At 38.5% G+C, this 19559-nt stretch overlaps 1 protein-coding gene across 3 annotated transcripts in view; it reads left to right on the top strand.

Moving 5' to 3' along the window:
* CDKL5 (cyclin dependent kinase like 5) overlaps positions 1-19559 on the top strand; it is a 208506-nt gene that overhangs the window by 57514 nt on the left and 131433 nt on the right. Inside the window, exon 1 of one of the 3 annotated variants that reach the window (XM_034649696.1) lies at positions 3552-3707. The exons of the other annotated variants lie outside the window; for them this stretch is intronic. The gene's annotated coding sequence lies outside the window, so the exon portion shown is untranslated. Of the gene's footprint in view, positions 1-3551; positions 3708-19559 lie in introns of those variants that run through there. 3 annotated transcript variants of the gene reach the window in all.

Here is a 19559-nt window from a genome sequence, read left to right on the forward strand (position 1 = left end):
TCCCCCTGTGGATGGACATGTTGGCTATAATTAGGAATGTGTATTAAGCAGTATGAGTAATAATACTCATTTTATGGATTATTAGAAAATTTTCTTTATATGCAGATCAAAACTGAATTTTAATAGGACAGATGCTTCTTTGCTTTCATGAAAAAAAGGAAGAATAAAACTAACATAGAGCACTTTTTTGTGTCACACATACACAATTGAAGACTATTTACTAGAATATGTAAGGTAGGTAATTATCGTGAATTACAGATGACCCTTGGACAGCATGGGTTTTCAATAGATTTCAGTACTGTAAACGTATTTTTCTTATGATTTTCTTCCTTTCTTTCTCTCTCTCTCTCTTTTTTTTTTTTTTTAAGATTTTGTTTATTTATTAGAGGGGGAGAATGAAAGAGCACAAACGGGGAGGGGCAGCAGGAGAGGGAGAAGCAGGCTCCCTGCTGAGCAGGGAGCCCAATGTGGGGATGTGGGGCTTCATCCCAGGACCCTGGGATCATGACTTGAGCCGAAGGCAGACACTTAACTGAGCCACATTTTCTTTTCTCTAGCTTACTTTAAGAATACAGTATATAATACATAAAACCTACAAAATATATTAATTATCTGTGTGTGTTCTTGTTAAGGCTTCTGGCTAAGGGGAGTCAAAGTCACACATGGATTTTTGACTGTGCAGGGGTGAGTGCCCCTAATCCCTGCATTATTGAAAGGTCAGCTGTATATACTTTTAAAACTTATGTTCTTAAGGCAGCCAGGATCCCTTGCTTAGTGACTATGAAGATGCCTCATGTTATCTGTTGTTGTGACTTCAAAGAAGGAAGTAGAGTAAGATACTGTACAAAAGGTAATGGCTTCACAAAAAAGTTTTGTGTGCCCCTCCTTACCAATATTTCATTTCGGTACCTTATCTTTAGTTAGTGGTCTAGAAAAATCCTAGTAATAAGTGAGGTGTGTGAAACCGGTGCTTTTTACTTCTTTGACTATAAACATCCTTTTTGTTTAAAACAAAATTTCAGTTTTACTTCTTGCCTAATTTAGTCTCTGACATCTAATTTTGTTTAACTGTAAGAGTTGTGGTCTTTTTAGAGACCTAGAGGGAGAGAATGGTATACAAAAAGTAGTCTGTCAAGGGAACTTTAATTCTAATGAAATAAAATCTCTACAGATTAAAATAATCATTTTTGTTCCTTTGACAGTATCAGACTAGATTTTGTCCATATTTATAGGCATTTATGGCAGTGATTATTCATCTCATGATCTAGTATGGTAACAGAAAAATTGTAACAATATGGTATGTGTTAATTATTTCCTTGAAAACGATCCCATTTCCATCTCTACTATTGTTGTGATGTGGGCTGGGAGCGAACCATCAAAGAATTCTTAAGGTGTATTGGTGCAAAAAGGTGTTCTTATTAAAGCCTAGGGGACAGGACCCATGGGCTGTAAGAGCTGCGCTGGGATTGTGTGGAGTGATTACATACTTCTAAATCTAAAGGAAGTTTCCAAAAGAATTTTCATGTGTTAAAGAAGAGTTACAGAATCCTGGAGGTCTGCCTGTTGTCAAGCTAAGGTTGCTTTTTGCTTCTAGAAAAGCATTAAGACAGTTGTGAGTTCTTTGAGGAATGTCATACTCTGCTTGTCTCAAGTATTTGTCATTGGGCTGCAAGTTTTAAGGAAATTTAATTTTATCTACATTTCTTTTGCCTTTGTTCTCATCACTCTTACTACTTTAATTAGGATCCGTACTCTTACCTGGCCTGTTGCAGTACTATTCTAATTGTTTTGCTAGTCTCCAAGTTTCTATCTCTTCTAAACCACTCCGCTCCCATCCCTTGCAACAGTGCTTTCTGATTTACAAGTTCAGTGCTATCTCTAAATTTAGGAACTATTGGGGAAGAAAAGTTTACTTCTACTTTTAAAGGTTATTCTAGCAGGTCTAAGAATGAAATTGACATGAGGCAGATTAACAAGAAGTAATCAAATAAGATTTAATAATATGTGTAACTTCTGTAAGCCTGGGAGAGACCCAAGAAAAGTGAGTAACTCTGTGAAATGGCTGAAGCCATTACCTTAAATACCATCTTCAGCCAAAGACAAAAGATGTTGGGGGTAGGGAGTCAGTTATGGGAGGTTACAGGAAAAGCACAGTAAACAAAGGGGTAGGGTTGTTATGCAGATTTCATTCCTGGCCTTCTCCACTGGTAACAGTTTCTAGAGACTTAGTCATCCCCTTCTTTCAAGTTCAGATTGGGAGACATTACCCTTATAAGTATAAATGTCTTTTTACAAAAGGATGTCTCTTTTTTTTCCCCTAGATTAAAATTTTTTTTTTTTTAAGATTTATTTGACAGAGAGAGAGAGAGAGAGAGAGAGAGAGAGAGAGAGAGAGAAAGAATGAATATGAGTACAGGGAGAGGGAGAAGCAGGCTCCCCACTGAACAGGGAGCCCTATGTGGGGCTGTATCCCAGGACCCTGGGATCATGACCTGAGCCGAAGGCAGACGCTTAACTGACTGAACCACCCAGGTGCCACAAAAAGGTGACTTCTACTTGGCTTTTTAAAACTTCTGTGTTTGCAGTTTCTCAGAAATAACCAGCAGGGTCAGATTGAGAAGCACATTGCATTTAAGTTGAAGGGCTCTCAAAGATTTCAGCCTCTGTTCCTTTGGAGAACTTTCCTGGACACAGATGTACTTTCTCTCATAGCTCCCAGAAAACATAACAACATGAAAAGCAACCACCCTATTAAGAGGTGTTTCTGAACTGAAAGCCTGTTGGTTTTCTCTCTCTCTTTTTTTAACGTAGGCTTCACACCCATGGGAGGGCTTGAACTCATGACCTTGAAATCAAAACCTGAGCTGAGATCAAGAGTCAGATGCTTAACCAACTGAGCCACCCAGGTGCCGCAGAAGCATATTCTAGGTTGGCAAAATTTTCTCCCCTACAGAACCTTCAATAATTTCAAATACCTAAAGATTTAAGTGTACACACTGTAGTATTACAGTCAGGGTCCTTTTTATAGCATATTGATTAAATGGAAGTGACTTACCCAAGGTCACAGAGTTAGTGGTAGATGAAGATAAAGGTGGAAGTCTGTTTTGCTGCACAGAAGAAATACAGAACTGTGAAAATGGAATTCTTGCTCCTAGGTACTTTACTTGGTGGAGAAGCAATTCAGGGCTTAGGTATTTTCTATTCCAAAGTTAGAAGTGAGCATAAGATAGTGCATGATTTCTGTGGGGCGTCCCTATCAGATGGGGGCCAGCAGTGTGGGTGGTGAAAGAATTCACCCAAGGCAGACCAAAAGAGATAAGTTTATTGAATACACTGCAAGGAAGAAGCAGGCAGGACAGCAAAGGAGAGACGATCTATGATGAGGTGAGAGGACACAGTTTATAGGGCAGACTGGGGGAGTGTGGGGACATGGAATTTTCCCTTTTTTGGTAACTGTGCTTGGTTTTAAATAGCCCATTGGTTAGTTTGACCTATCGCTATTTCAAGGTCCATCAGTTAATGAGCTTGTTTGCATTTAGCCTGGTGGTGGTCGCTGTGGGCCCTTTTGCCTTGCTCAAGTTTTCAATGCTCGAGACTGTTGCCTGAAAGTGGCCTCTAGAATTTTCAAGAACCTATTGACCAAACTTGTCTAAAGAAGTTAAACAGCAAAGATCTTACATATTGAAACACAATTTTCTTATGATGTGGTAAGTTTTTATATATTTTAAACTGTAATTTTTAACTAATATTTTAAGAAAATGATAAATAGAAAAATAGCGTCTCTACCTTTTCCCTCTCATGTACTATGTACATTATTTGTAATACATTTGAACCTTTTATTATTTAGTATTAATACAAATTAAAATTGATGATAGTATTTAATGTTCCAAACTTGATCTGTTGCTTTTCTTGGAAAGGACAATGTAAATACCTACTAAAGTGTTTATAGTTATTTCTGTTTTCTAATACCTAAATTTTATAGGGGGTGCCTGGGTGGCTCCGTCAGTTGGGCATCCACCTTTGGCTCAGGTCATGATCCTCGGGGCCTGGGATGGAGCCCTGCATTGGGCTCCTTGCTCGGTGGGGAGCCTACTTCTCCCTCTCCCTCTGTCCCCCCCCCCCCCCCCCCCCCCCCCCCCCCCCCCCCCCCGCACGCTTGTGCTCTCTGGCGCTTTCTATCTCTCTGTCAAATAAATAAATAAAGTCTTTTAAAAAATGTCTTGTGGAGATGTTTATTCGTATTAACAGTTTTTAGATTTTATTCCTGGAATACATTCATAAAAGAAGCAACATTAACATTCCTTAGTAACTCATATAACTTAAGACTAGAAAACATATTTATCAGACAGAACTTACAATCAAATTTAGGTATTGATACATTAGCAAAGGATAGGTCCCTGTGACTATTTTCTCTGCAGTTGATCCCTTATTATCTGTATCTTTCTTGTGCTCATCCAAATTTTATTTCTTTGGTTCAGTTTTGGTGTGTATATTTATAATTTTTATATCTTCCTGATGGATTGACCCTTTTAACACTATAAAATGTTTATATTTAGTAATTGACTATTGATTACTGGTTATGGATTACTGATATTGGTTATTATCAAAGTGCGTATTTTATTCAGGTTTCCTTAGTTTCTACCTAATAGTTTTAGTCTTAATGTCCATTTATTCTGATTTTAATATAGCCATTCTAGCTTTCTTAAGCATGATATATCTTTATTCATCTTTTTTTTTTTTTTTTAAAGATTTTATTTATTTATTTGACAGAGATAGAGACAGCCAGCGAGAGAGGGAACACAAGCAGGGGGAGTGGGAGAGGAAGACGCAGGCTCATAGCAGAGGAGCCTGATGTGGGGGCTCGATCCCATAACGCCGGGATCACGCCCTGAGCCGAAGGCAGACGCTTAACCGCTGTGCCACCCAGGCACCCCTTTATTCATCTTTTTTACTTTCAACCTATTTGTATCTTTGAATCTAAAGTGTGTCTCCTGTAGACAGCATATAGTTTCATCTTGTTTATTTATCGAGTCTTACAATTTGTACCTTTTGATTGGATTGGTTAATCTTTTCACATTTAATATTGTTATTGATATGATTGGATTTAATCTATTATTTTGCTTTTTGTTTTCTATATATATTTCATGTCTTTTTTGTTTCTCTGTTTTTTCTTTTTTTCCTAAAATTTTATCCATTTGAGAGAGAGCGAGCAAGAGATTGAGAGAGCCCAAGCAGGGGGCGGCAGAGGGAGAGGGAGAAGCAGACCCCCAGCTGAGCAGGGAGCCCGATGCGGGGCTCGATCCCAGGACCCTGGGATCATGACCTGAGCCGAAGGCAGATGCTTCACTGACTGAGCCACCCAGGCACCCCTGTTTCTCTGTTTTTTCTTTACTGCTCTAGTCTGGGAACTGGGGTTAGAGGATGCCCTGTCTTCCTGGCTACACCCACCTGGAGTAGAGCTGGGGGTAGGGTGGAGTAAGGAAGTGGGTTGTGGCTCAGATACCACAGATTCACTGTTTTTGCCAAGATTCAGTAGATTTTCTTGAATAAATGTTTCTGCGTTTGCCACTAAGGCAAATGCCCTTAAGGCAATTTTGAGAGATTGTAAATATAATTTTCATTATTTGAGATTGTTTTTCTGGGGAAGTGGTCCATGTGGAATTCCTCACACCAACATTCTGGAAGTGCTTCTCCTATTTGATTTAATTTTGTTGGAATAAAATATGGCTTATGGAAACAGTGTTTCTTAAAGGTATTTCACTTCTAAATAATAATCTATTGCTTCCACCTTTTTAAAAAATCCTGCGATAGTAATTAATTGATAGCACATTTCTTTAGAGTTTAGACTTTGTAACTCACCTCTCCTTTCTGTGTTTTAGCTTTAGAAAATGAGGGATCATTTTCATAGTTCAAGCAGAGTACTTTTATTTGTAGTCCCCTAACTATAACTTTTGTGTTTGCTTCATTTCTTTGGTTTCTTTTTTGAAACCTTTTGGAACTAAAGGTAATTAAAGTGCATTTGCTTTTACTCCAAATCAAATGCTTTACAAATAGTATCTCAGCAGTTCTGCTTATTGATGCTCATCAATCTGTCAATTCTTGGTTTTTGTCCTGGCACAATGGAAGGTGTTTTACTTGATATAGTTAGTGGAAGGTGTCTTTACTTATACGACTTTGTATTATCAGTAGTGTTGATGGTACAGTGCACTTTCAGAAATGGTTCTGGATTTAGCGTAGTTCTAAATTGTTTAGGGTGAGTACAAAATTTTCCAGTAATACTATTCAACTTAAAATAACAGTGCTTTGCAAATAGTTTAATTATCATCAGAACTGGCAAGACTGAGATATTACTTGCCTTAAAAATGTTTTATTTACGGGGCGCCTGGGTGGCACAGTGGTTAAGCGTCTGCCTTCGGCTCAGGGCGTGATCCTGGCGTTATGGGATCGAGCCCCACATCAGGCTCCTCCGCTATGAGCCTGCTTCTTCCTCTCCCACTCCCCCTGCTTGCGTCCCTCTCTCGCTGGCTGTCTCTATCTCTGTCAAATAAATAAATAAAATCTTTAAAAAAAAAAAAAGAATACAACGCACCTTTTAAAAAAATGTTTTATTTACTTCAACAAAAATATTGTTCTTAAAAATGCTAATGACATTTCATGAATCTATTATTCCTTTTGGGTCTTGACATAAATTACTTGTCTCAACTGGGAATCTTTTCAAGTGCAGGCTCATAATTGAGATGATAAATCCCACTTTTGAGAGTTATTAACCTTTTTATTTCATTATGTTAAATTAGTTATTATTTAATTACTAATAATAGTAGTTTTTTATTATGTGCTTTCCATGCATCAGAGGCTTTACTTATATAACCTGAATCCTCCCACATTAACCTATAAGTGGGTAGTATCAGTCCATCTACTAAGAGCATGAGAAAACAGGCTTAAAAACGTTAAATAACTTGTCCATGGTCACATAATTACTGAGGGTTGACACCCTCATGTCAGAAGACACCCTGATTCTCAGAAGCATAGAAAAAGGGCCCAGGTAGGGGAAGGGTTTGTGCCAACAAGGAGTGCACTGGACCTGATTATTCATCAATCTAGTAAGTGTTGGATTACTGAAATAATGATTTTTCATTTTCTTTCTTTTTTTTTTTTTAAGAGAGGGGTGGGGGAGAGGGAGAGAGAGAATCTTAAGCAGGCTCCACACCCATCTAGCACGGAGCTGACTTGGGGCCTCCATCTCACAACTCTGAGGTCAAGACCAGAGCTGAAATCAAGTCAGATGCTTAACCCTTAACCGACTGAGCTACCTAGGCGCTGTGATTTTTCATTTTCTAAGGAGGATGTATTAAAGTGTAGAAACTAAAAACTCATTTTTGGTTTTTAGAATTATTAGGGTATTTTAACCTATGTTGACATAGTCAAGCATATGTTTGAATAATTCAAAGTAGATAATAGAAAATATTTACATTTTGAATGTGCATGGGTTTCTTTAAATATTGAGTCCTGTGTCTGTGATTAAGTAAACTGGGAGTTATTTCAAGGAAAATGATGATAACATGCTGAGAAGCAGGCTCTGGGGACACTAGGAAGCTCTCTAGTTTTCTCACTTACTATGTTGTGAATGGCCCTTCAGTCAAGCCAGAACACATCTCCTCCTTAATAAGCTGATTGGGAGACCTGGATTTAAGCTTTGTTTCTTCATTTATATAATGACTAGATAAGGTTAATTTTAGGTTTTACATTCTATGATTCCTTAAACAGAAAGATGGTAGTTTGTATTTCACAGGGCTTTATGTATTATTTACATGAAATTAAAAACACAAGTATTGTGGATCTGTGGACCTATAAAGTAAAATGTACTATGGATAATCTACATACAGATGGTAATTGACAGTAATATTATTTACAAGTTCATTCTGTCAGTTACTGTTATAAATATGCATAGTCAATTCTTATTTTGGAAATGTGGATCATTATTATGTTCTTTCTCTGTTGACAGGCAGAAAAGAGTTGAAATGTAGATTGATTTTTATTTTGATACTTTATAAAAGATTTGATAGGAATGAAAATGAATCCTGCTCCCAAGTTTTGGAAGTATCTGAATTTTATTTATCTGTTTTGTTTTAGAAATTTAAAAAAATATTTTTTTGAGTATTTATTTTATGTGTAAGTCCTAGACACAGCATTTAGTAAAGGGATGGATGGATGGATGGTATCTAGTTTTTAGGAAATTTTGATTAACCTAAGGGAGATAGACATGTATGTAAACAATAATATTTAAGTATATGATTAAAATCACGTGAGTGCTGTATGATTTTATAGACTATTCTTTCGAATTTTTATCATGGGAATCAGATAATCTTAACTAAAGAAAAAAGGTGAGCTTATAGATTTTATAGAGGATAACTTTTAACTGCTGAATAGAGAGGCAGTTGTAATTTACTTGATTTTTGAATAATGATGGCTAACATTTCAGTCAGCAAAGACTGGGACTAGGCGTGCAGAAATGATCTGAACGAAAGCATGAAAGTGGGAATGTGAAAGGCATGTTCTACGTGTTGATGAGTAAGTGTAGTTGGTATGGAGCCAAGGATTCTTATAGAGGAGAAAGTGGGTGATTGCCAAGTGTATTGTTAAATTCACAGGAAAGCAATTGCCAAAGGTTGTAGTTAATTTTACATTAAGTAATATATTATTCTGAGCCTAAATTTTCCCCTCTGTAAAATAAGGTCAGATGAGATGATCTCTAAGCTACTTCATAGGTATTAAATAGGTATTTGTTGAATGATAATAAATGAGTGAGCGAGTGAAAGAGATGTCTTTAGTTATTTTCCTTGACATTCGTGCCTTAGAAATGTAGACTTTTTGGGGTAGGCAGTGGGAAATTATATATATATATTTTTAAGATTTTATTTATTTGTGTGAGAGAGAGAGAGCATGTGCAGGGGGAGAGGTCTCGAGAGAGAAAGGGAGAAGCAGGCTCCCTGCTGAACAGGAAACCAGACGTGTGGGGCTCAACCCCAGGACCCTGGGATCGTGACCTGAACCAAAGGCAGACACTTAACTGACTTGAGCCACCAAGGTGCCCCGGAAATTAAGTTTTTGATAGTAAAATTATATAACAACCTTAGTCCAAAAAAGGTAAGTCATGGTCTGTTCCTATAAATATGGTTATGTGTTTTTAAATTTATTTTTTTGTTGGAATCAGTGGATCCCTTTTTGGATTATGAATTCTCAGGATTCTTTTAACACTTAAAATATTGAGTCTTAAAAGTATTAAGTATTTTGTAGGAAAGTATTTAAAATGAATATGAGTATAGAAACTTAAGGTAATTTAATATTACCACCCCATTTTTACTGTATTTTACAATACAATTACATGGGATTGAAAAACAAATGAACAAAGTAGACTTTTACTGCAAATAGTTGGAGAAACTCTTGGGATGGCTGGGTGGCTCATTCAGTTAAGTGTCTGCCTTCAGGTCAGGTCATGATTCCAGAGTTCTGGGATGGAGTTCCACATCGGGCTCCTTGATCAGCAGGGAGCCTGCTTCTCCCTCTGCCTGCCGCTTCCCCTGCTTGTAGTCTGTTTCTTTCTCTGGCAAATAAATAAATAAAATCTTCAACTGGTTGGAGAAACTCTGGTCTAAATGATTCCAAAGTTTCTGGCTTTGTGTTGATCAAAATGCCATGATTGTGTGAATCAGTCTCTTTCCAAGGCATCTTTTCCAAGGATGCTATAAAGATGTGATTATAATGTATTCATCTGAAAATGACTTAATCATGGAGGCTGAGACTATATGACAGGCTGTTTTACCCTTAGAGCAGGCTATATTCCTTATGAGGTTGCCTTAATTTAGAAATTAAGTACGTTAAGCCTTGAGTTTTTCATGTGTTCAATGTATATGGCTTATATTCCTTACTATTGACCTGAAGTCTAACTCTGTATTCATTCAGCTACCCATGATATATCGGTATTGTACAGCACAAAACTTCCCATATAAACATATAAGACCCCATAATTGGCAGTCATGTAATACTGTTTTCTTAATGCTCTTCTGTATTCCTAGTTTCAGTTAGCAGTGTCCCCAGTACATCTAGTAGTCAAGGCAGAAGTTTTGCAATCATCTAGACTTCTCTGTGGGGCCTCCCAACAGGCGGTGAAAGAATTCACCCAAGGCATCACCCAAAGGCGATGAAGTTTATTGAGTACATTGCATGGGACTGGCAGGCAAAGGAGAGACCCTTTGCCGTAAGGCAGTGGGGGTTTGTAGTTAAGAGGGAAGGTGAAGGAGGTGTGGGAAGTGTGAAATTTGTCTTTTTTGTTACCTGTATCCAGGTATAAGTAACCCATTGTTCAGCTAGAGCTTATGGATATTTTCAGGTGATTCGCCTAATGGGCCTGTTTGTGTTCAGCCAGGAGGGAGGTGGTCACTATGGACCCTTCTACCTTATTCAGGTTCCTATTGTTCAAGTTGGTGGCCTAAAAGCAACCTCTACATTCTCCATTTCTCTTTCATCAATTATTTTAAAATTGTCACTGTGTCTGTTTTTTTTTTTAAATGCCTTTTTAAAAAAATTTTAGAGCGAGAGCACATGCGTGTACCCGCTGGAGCCGGGGAAGGGGCAGAGGGAGAGGGGGAGAGAGAATCTGAAATGGACTGCCTGCTGAGCACAGATCATGACTCAGATCTCCGGCTCTCTCCCATGATCTGAGCTGAGACCAAGAGTCCCACACTCAACTGACTGAGCTGCCCAGGTGCCCTGTCACTGTGTCTTTTGAATACATCTTTTAAAAAAAATTTATATGTTTAAACTATTTTATTTGTTTATGTATTTGAGAGAGAGGAGTGAGCAAGAGGAAGAACACAAGCAGGGGGAGGGGCAGAGGGAGAGGGAGCAGCAGAAACCCCACTGAGCAGGAACTCTAGGATCATAACTTGAGCCTGAGCTAAAAGCAGATGCTTAACCGACTGAGCTGCCCAGGCGCCCCTGAATCATTTTCTTGCTTTCTTTCTTTTCTTTTCTTTTTTTTTTTTTTTAAGATTTTTATTTATTTATGTGACAGAGAGACAGCCAGCGAGAGAGGGAACACAAGCAGGGGGAGTGGGAGAGGAAGAAGCAGGCTCCCGGTGGAGGAGCCCGATGTAGGACTTGATCCCAGAACGCCAGGATCACGCCCTGAGCCGAAGGCAGACGCCTAACGACTGCGCTACCCAGGCGCCCACCCGAATCATTTTCTAAATGTCTTAAGTCTATCCTCCTTTCTCTGTTCTCACTCTTGCTCCTTTAGTTGAGATTTTCATCCTTTTGTGCCTGGCCTCTATCAGTCCAGTAGCATTCTGATTAGTGTTTCTGCCTTAACCCTCCTCCTGCCTCCATGGTGATTTTTCTGAAACAACACTGGTGAGTATTCACCTAAAAGGCTTCTCTTGATTTACTGTTGTCTCTGGCAGAGGACTTCAAATTTCTAGTACTGTATGTAGTTGAATCCTTTCTTTAAGTATTGGTAAACATACCTGTGGCTTGATATACAGGGCTTTTTATGATTTAGTCCTAGCCTCATTTCTTGCCATTCCTGGACCTGTGCCCTGATTTCAGAGAAGCAGAATGACTTGAATTCTACAAATAGTCTTTTTTTTTTTTTTTTTTGCCTATTTTAGCACAAACTTTGCCTAGAATGCCTTTACCCCTTGTCTATTCAGTATTCTGTTCTTGTCTTAAAAATGTTACCTTAATCTCCTGAGTGATAGTGTCTTTTGTATGTTAGTGGGATGATTCCTGGCAGAGTCCCTAGATAACTTTCTGGATGGGGCCTGGTCACCAGAAGGATAAGCCATGATTAAAAGGTTAGAACTTTTTTTTCTTTTTCTTTTTTTGTTTTGTTTTGTTTTATTTATTTATCTATTTATTTATTTTTAAAAGATGTTGTTTATTTATTTGACAGAGAGGGACAGCAAGAGAGAGAACACAAGCAGGAGGGAGCTGGAGAGGGAAAAGCAGGCTCCCCGATGAGCAGGAACCCGACACAGGCTTGATCCCAGAACTCTGGGATCATGACCCGAGCGAAGGCAGATACTTAAAAACTGAGCCACCCAGGCACCCCTAGAACTTTTTTTAAAGTAAGCTCTTTGTCCAAAGTAGGGCTTGAATTCACAACCCCAAGATCAAGAGTCATATGCTTTACCGACTAAGCCAGCCAGGTGCTCCTAGGTTAGAACTTTCAGCTCCCTTCTCCTACCCCTTATCGCTGGGGAAGGGAGAGAGGCTGGAGATTGAGTTTGGTTATCAATGGTCAGTGATAAGTGCATCAGGCCTACATAATGAAACCCTCATAAAAACCCCTTAAAAAACTGGGTTTGGGGAGCTTCTGGATTGGTGAACACTCCGATGTGCTTGGAGGATGGTGCACCCTAAGAGGGCATGGAAGCCCTTTGTGCTTTCCCCCCACCCCCCAATACCTTGTTCTATTCATCTCTTCCATTTGGTTTTCCTCAGTTAAGTATCCTTTATAATAAACCAGCAATGGTAATTGATGTGAAATGTTGGAGTCCAGGAGCAAACAGTCACGAAAGAATTCTTGAGATTTCTTCAGTGGTAAAAGGGTGGTTTTATTAAGGGACCTGTGAGCAGAAAGAGCTGTCCTTGAGTTGTAAGGAGCTGCTGATTATATACTTTCAAGTTGGGAGGAGGTTAGGGATAGTGTAAGTCCCTAAGAAATTTGAAAACAAGGTTTCCAGGGCCTTGAGGGGTCATTTAGTACTGCCTCGTAAAACCTTAGTCATGAGACCCTTCAGATGTGTATCAGGGGGCCATATTTTTGGAGGATGATTGCTAACCTATATCTTGGCAGGGGTAGGGGAACTAGGGTGGGTGAGGGGTGGGTAAAGATAAAGGAAGTTTCCAAAGGGATTTTTACAGGATCCTGGAGGTTGGACTGATGTCAAGCTAAGGTTGCCTTTTGCCTTTAGCAGAATATTCACATTGTGGCAGTTGAGTTCCTGGAGGAAGATCGCTCTGCCTGTCTCAAGTACTTGTCAATGGGCTATAAATAATAAGGAAGTTTAATTTTTTTCCCTGTATTTTGCCTTTGTGTTCCCCACATCAGTAAGTAAGTGTCTCCTGAGTTCTGTGAGTCATTCTAGGAAATATCAAACCTGAGGAGGAGTTGGTGGGAACCCTCAAAGTTTTAGCCAAGTTGGACATAAGAACAGGTGGCTTGGGGACCTGGGACTTGTGACTGGTGTCTAAAGTTAAGTCTGTGGGACCAACCATTTAAACCTGTGGAGTCTGATGTTAACTCTCGGTTGTTGGTGTTAGAATGGATTGTAGGGACACCCAGTTGTTGCCAGAGAATTGGCATTGGAAGATGCCACATATTTGGTGTGGGGTCACTTAACCCCAGTTTATAAATGGAAACAAACCAAAGCTTCAGCTCAACATTAAGTTCGTATGTAGGAGAGCTGTAATTCAAAAGTCCTGTTAACTATAATTTTGTTTTATTTTTTAATTGTAATTTCCTTGAAGGAAAGAACCTATCTTTCATTTTAACATACTCAATTTTAATTTATTTTAAATTTTGAATTTTTTATTATTATATGTTCAGATCTCTCTCTCTTTTTAAAAATTTATTTGTTTTAGAGAGAGAGCAAGCATGAGCAGGAGGGGTGGAAGGAGAGGGAGAGAGAATCTCAGGCGGACTCCATGCTGAGCCCTGAGGCCAACGTCGTGCTTGATCTTAATGACTCTGAGATCACCACCCCAGCCAAAACCAAGAGTCTAACACTAAACCAACTCTATCACCTAGGCGCCCCTCAGATCTCTTGAACTTAATTGAATGCTCTCATCAATTAATCGCCTTGATGGATTACTTGTAAATTTTACTGTTATTTGTTGGGTCAAAGTATTGTTACTCTTCTAAGGTTAGCAGGACAGAGCTGACTGAGGAGGTTTAAGATCTTTAGCTTGATTTTCTTAAGTTCCTTCTATGTTTTAAATAGGACACAAATATCTCTAAATAAAAATAACTTCTTCCCAACCCATTTGGAAAATACCCCAGACTTTTCCATGCCTTGTGAAGTTGTTGCTGTCTAGTTATCATTACTATTTGTTTATTCCCTTTAACATAAGTGACCCTCCCAGGAATAGTTTAATCACCAGATGTTTGGCTAGCAGCATTCCACTTATTCTGGTTTTGCGGTTTTTCTGAGATAGGTTGAAAGGTAATCATTCCATTCCTTCTCTTGTTCTAAAGTGATTTTACTCAATTGCTCTTGAAACTTACTCTGGTAAGTGATTTGGAACCATAATGAAAGGAGAGAGGGGACGGTATTGTATTTTATACTGGTTCTTTAGGAATTGACGATTTTGACACTCATTTTCAGTTTGAGAGGTTTTGAGTTTTTAGAAATGAAATTGTGGGATTTGAAAGCTACAAGGGACCTCACAGATCATCCAACAGAGGAGCTTTATTTTTTTTAACTGAGGAAATGAAAGTTGTCAAGATCAACTGTAAGTCTGATACTTTGCCTTGGTGAGAAAAACCCAGGCTTTAGAATCTCTTTGATGTAATCTCCAGTCTACAGTCAAATCAGTCACAAGGACCAGGAATCTGGATAGATAATAAAGAAGATCAATTTGTGACAGCATTAACACTGCTCAGCCTGGAATCATCCTTTGTGAATTTTCCAAATTATTGGCAGTGTTTGAAAACACTTCATGTCTTCAGGTCCAGTAAACTCAACCATGTATTTTTATACTTTTCAATTAGTAAATTTTTCAAACTTCCAAAAAATAGCAATAAATATCCTTTTTCAAATATAATTTTATGGAGAACCAGTATACAAAACAGATATAAGTGGTATTTAATTAGAATACAATTTTAAGTATAATTTTGATTTATTGGAAAATTAGTGAAAACTCAAATTTGTGAAATAGACATATTCCCCTTCTTTCTTTAGTTTAAAAAAATTGAATGGATGTACCACAGTTCATTTAACCAGGTCCCTATTGATGCATACTTAAAGGTTGTTTCCATTCTTTTGCTTTTACAAACATTACTGCTGTGAATTACGTATGTTTATCTCTGTGTATGTGTGTGTGTTTCTGATGATCAAGTTTCTAGAAATCTGATTGCTGTGTCATTAGAATACGTTTGTTTTTAGTTTTGAAAGATATTATCAAATTAGCCTCCAAAAATTATATACATTCCCACTAGCAATGTATGAATAAGCGTAACTTTCTCACACTCTCATCCACATGGCATGTTAATTTTGTTTTTTGCTTATCTGAGAAATTGAATCTCACTGTAGTTTTTTTAAAAATTATATTTATTAAAATAATGTTTACACCCAGCGTGGGGCTTGAACCTACAACCCTGAGATCAAGAATCCCGTGCTCTACTCACTGACCCAGCCACGCACCCCGAATCTCAGTGTAGTTTTAATATTCAGTTTTTATTATATGTAAAGTTGAGTAATGTTTTATGTGTTTGCCATTTGTGTTTCCTTTACTGTGAACTATTTGTTCATAGCACTTTGCCCATTTTATTTATTTATTTATTTATTTTTAAAGATGTATTTATTTTAGAGAAAGTGCTGAGAGTGAGCAGGGGGAGGGGCCGAGAGAGAGGGAGAGAAATCCTCAAGCTGAGTCCCTGCCGAGCACAGATCCTGATGTGGGGCCTGATCTCCACCCCCCAGGATCCTGAGATCATGACCTGAGCTGAAATCAAGAGTCAGATGCTAACCAAAGGAGCCTCCCAGGCGTCTCGCACTTTGCCCATTTTAAAAATTGGGTTTTTTGAGCAGTAGGAATCTTTTATGTGTTAGGATATTAACTCTTTATGATATAAGTTGCAAATTCTTTTCATCAGTTTTTAATTTTTCTTTTCCCTTTGTTTTTTTTTCTGTTTAATTTTTATGGATATCTAAATGCAAACTTAAGATGGCTAAAGTAGAATCCTGAATTTCCCCCCTCCTCCCTTCCTTTAATCTGCTTTTCTAGTTTTCCTCAATCAAGAAACAACCTCCATCTACTCATAGCCCAAACTCCAAACCAAGAAGTTATCCTTGATTTCTCTCTATTTTTTTTGGAGGGGGATTTTTTTCCCGTTTGAGTGTAGGCGCTGTGGGGTGGTACACAGTACAGAGATTTGGAATAAGGCTTTGCAATTTTTTTTTTTTAAGTAAACTACCCTTAGTGTGAGGCTCGAACTCATGACCCCAACATCAAGAGTCACATGCTCTTCCCATTGAGCCAGACATGCGCCCATCCTTGTTTTCTCTTATACTTCCCATTTCTAATCCATCCTGAATTTTATTGGTTTCCCCTCCAAATATATATCTTAATCTATTCATTTTCTTTCTATTCACCAACTAAGTCCATCCTGCCCTAATTCTTCACCTGGGTGTCTGCTGTGGCTTTCTACTTGTTATACCCCCAAACTGGCACCTCCTCTTCCATGTAATGAGCCATCCGCTTCTCTGTAGCTTATATGATTTTTTCCAAACACATATCATCTGATTGTCATACCACCCCCTGAACCCACCCCTCCCATTGTTCAAAACCCTCCTGTGTCTCCTTGTGTCTTATGATAAAGATAATTATAACTATGTAAAATAACCTAATCTCTTTCTCCAGTCTCACCTCATACTAGGTCTTTAACTATCCCACCCCTGCCACTTTTGAGTCTCTTGTCTCTGTCATGTTCCCTTCTGACTTGGGACTTTCACATAAATTGTTCTCTCCTGGAGCATTCCTCCTCCTCCATAAGTTTATGTCTTATTGTCCTACAGATCTTAGCTCATTGGACACTTTCTCTGGAAAAGCCAACCTTCCCTAATTAGGTGGCAACCCTCTTACGAGCCCTTGTAGCACGTTATATTTCTTTTCCATAGGACTTATATTTGCAATTTTATGATTATTGCATGATTCTTTGATAAACTCCTTGAAATAAAAGGTCTTGTCTGTTTCCTTTACTGATACGTTCCTAGTGTCTATTCCAGTGCCTAGCATATGGTTACCTCTTAAGACATTTATTGAATGATTGGTTAATTAAAAGTTCTCAGGTATAGTGTTTACAGAATGTACCGTTTTATCCTTTCTGAAAAATGTGACTACTTTTGCTCTAGGCCAGTCTTTCTTACCTTTTCTGTAGGACTTGCCCAATACCACTAAGGTTCAGCAGTCTTATCTCTGAAGTCTTAAAGCATTTCAGGGATGGAATGTATCTAGGCCAATGGTCTTGATTTCATTTAAATCCTATGAGCGTTCTTCAACAGTCTTGGACTTCAGTTCCTTCTATCTTTTTTCACGTGAATTTTAGGTTTTTGTTTGTTTTGTTTTTGAGTAGAGAACAATAACTNTTTTAAATTTATTCGACAGAGATAGAGACAGCCAGCGAGAGAGGGAACACAAGCAGGGGGAGTGGGAGAGGAAGAAGCAGGCTCACAGCGCAGGAGCCTGATGTGGGGCTCGATCCCATAACGCCAGGATCACGCCCTGAGCCGAAGGCAGACGCTTAACCGCTGTGCCACCCAGGCGCCCCAGATCTATTTTTTGATCCACATCAACTCAGCAATATCTAGGTGGTCCCCAACTTTCGTAAATTTATTTTAAAATCAGTTATTTGGAATTTGGAGGTCAGAACAAATTATCCCATGGAAACCATGATAAAGTTGATACTGGTATATTCATGCAAGTACCTTCAAAACCTTTTTAACCAATAGTGTGTCTTAAATAGTACAACATTGGGGTGCTTGGTTGGCTCAGTTGAAAGAGCATGCAACTCTTGATCTCAGGGTCATGAATTCAAGCCCCATGTGGGGTGTAGAGGTTACTTAAGTAAAAACTTAAAAAATAATAGTACAATATTAGTATGAACCCTGAATTTCTCTGATCCGAGTTTAGCTCTTTTTTTTCAGTCTGAATTCTGAGGCCCTCGGAGTCTCAGAAAACTAAAGAGTTCTGTAGGATTGGCAGTGCTTAGGCGAAATATCAAGTAGCCGGGTAGAAGGAGATCCATTGAGTTGTTACTGAATTTCCTACCTTGTGGATGGATTGTAAGGGTAGAGTGGGGAGGTAAGCTACATGTTTGGAAGTTTGAGTTTATGTTATTAAACTGTGTGTACATGTTACTCGTGATAGTCAAATATCAGTTGGATTTAATAATGGGAATTGATTTATAGAGAATGGATTGATAAATTGCTTTTTCCACTATTGGTAGAATAAAGCAAAATTATTAATTATGGGTGATGTGGTCACATCTAGGAGGAAAACTAGTGCATTTTCTTCTTACTTCCGTGCAACATGGAGAAATTCTCTAGGGAGAGTATTAGGATTTTTTTTTTTTTTTTGCAAGGCTGTGCTTTCCATGGACATGGTTTCTTTCTATACATGGATCATGAGTTTTAAGATACTTTCAAACCATTTAAACTTTCTTATAAGAAGTTTTGTCATGTACCAAATTCATTCCTGTGCAGTTTTCAGTGACAAAATGGTTCTCTCATTTGTATGTATAAAAACAATGCCAGAGATGAGAACAAAACTTATGATTCAGCTGATTTTGTATTCTCTTTGGGAAGAAAAGACCCATTGAGATGAAGATTATAATTTCAGCACAAAGGAAACATTCAAGGCCCAGGCAACTCTTAAATTCAATACTAATAATACATGAAATAAATTATAAGCTTTACATTTCTGTCAGTTCTTGTAGGTACTTGCTTGCCAATACAGAGACAAGTTTGCTTAATTCTAGGTGTATTTCTTAGTGCAGAACACATCCACTTTGAAGTTTATTCTGCTATTTGTTTACAAAGTTAATACTAATTTAAAAAACTCAAGATTTTTGAGAGATTCTTAGAATTTTCATGTTGGAAGGGATCTTAGAGGACATCTGGTTTAGTGCATGACTTTTCTACTAGGGCCAGGCCAAATTGCAACCAGCGGCCTCTTCCTGCCCCCTGCTGGTCCCCTTCTTGTCTGCCGCGCTTCAGATTACAGGTCTTTGTTCCTTGAAATTATCAAACTCTGTGGGTCTTTCTACTTCCTGGAACGCTCTTCACCCATCCCTGTTCCTGTGGTTTGTTTCTTTACATTAAACAGATTTTGCTCCAATGTCAACTCTTCAGACAGGCCTTTCCCAGCCCACCCTATCTNTCTAAAAGGGGGCCCTGCCCCCCCCCCCCCCCCCCATTTTCAAAAGACTGTTTTCTTTCCTTTATAATACTTGTCAGTGCCTGGAATGATCATGTTTGTTTCTTTATTGTCTCTCTCCCCTCATTAAGCTCCATGAGAGCAGGGGCCTTATCTGTTGTTCACTGCTGTATCCTGAAGCATCTACAGTGGGCTGGCCCACTGCAGGTATCTGACAGGTATTTATAAGAATGCATGAGTAACCATTGATGGTTCATCGATGTCCAGTCGCTACTCAGCTGACATCTGTCTCCTTTTCACTTGTACCTCTGATCTTAGTTCTTCCCCCTAAAATAACCAAATCATCTGCTCTATTCCCTCTTTTTCAAAGAGTCTTCAGACATTTAGATGTCCATCATCTC

This window comes from Ailuropoda melanoleuca, chromosome X (genome assembly GCF_002007445.2).
Source record: "Ailuropoda melanoleuca isolate Jingjing chromosome X, ASM200744v2, whole genome shotgun sequence".
NCBI classification, from domain to species: domain Eukaryota; kingdom Metazoa; phylum Chordata; class Mammalia; order Carnivora; family Ursidae; genus Ailuropoda; species Ailuropoda melanoleuca.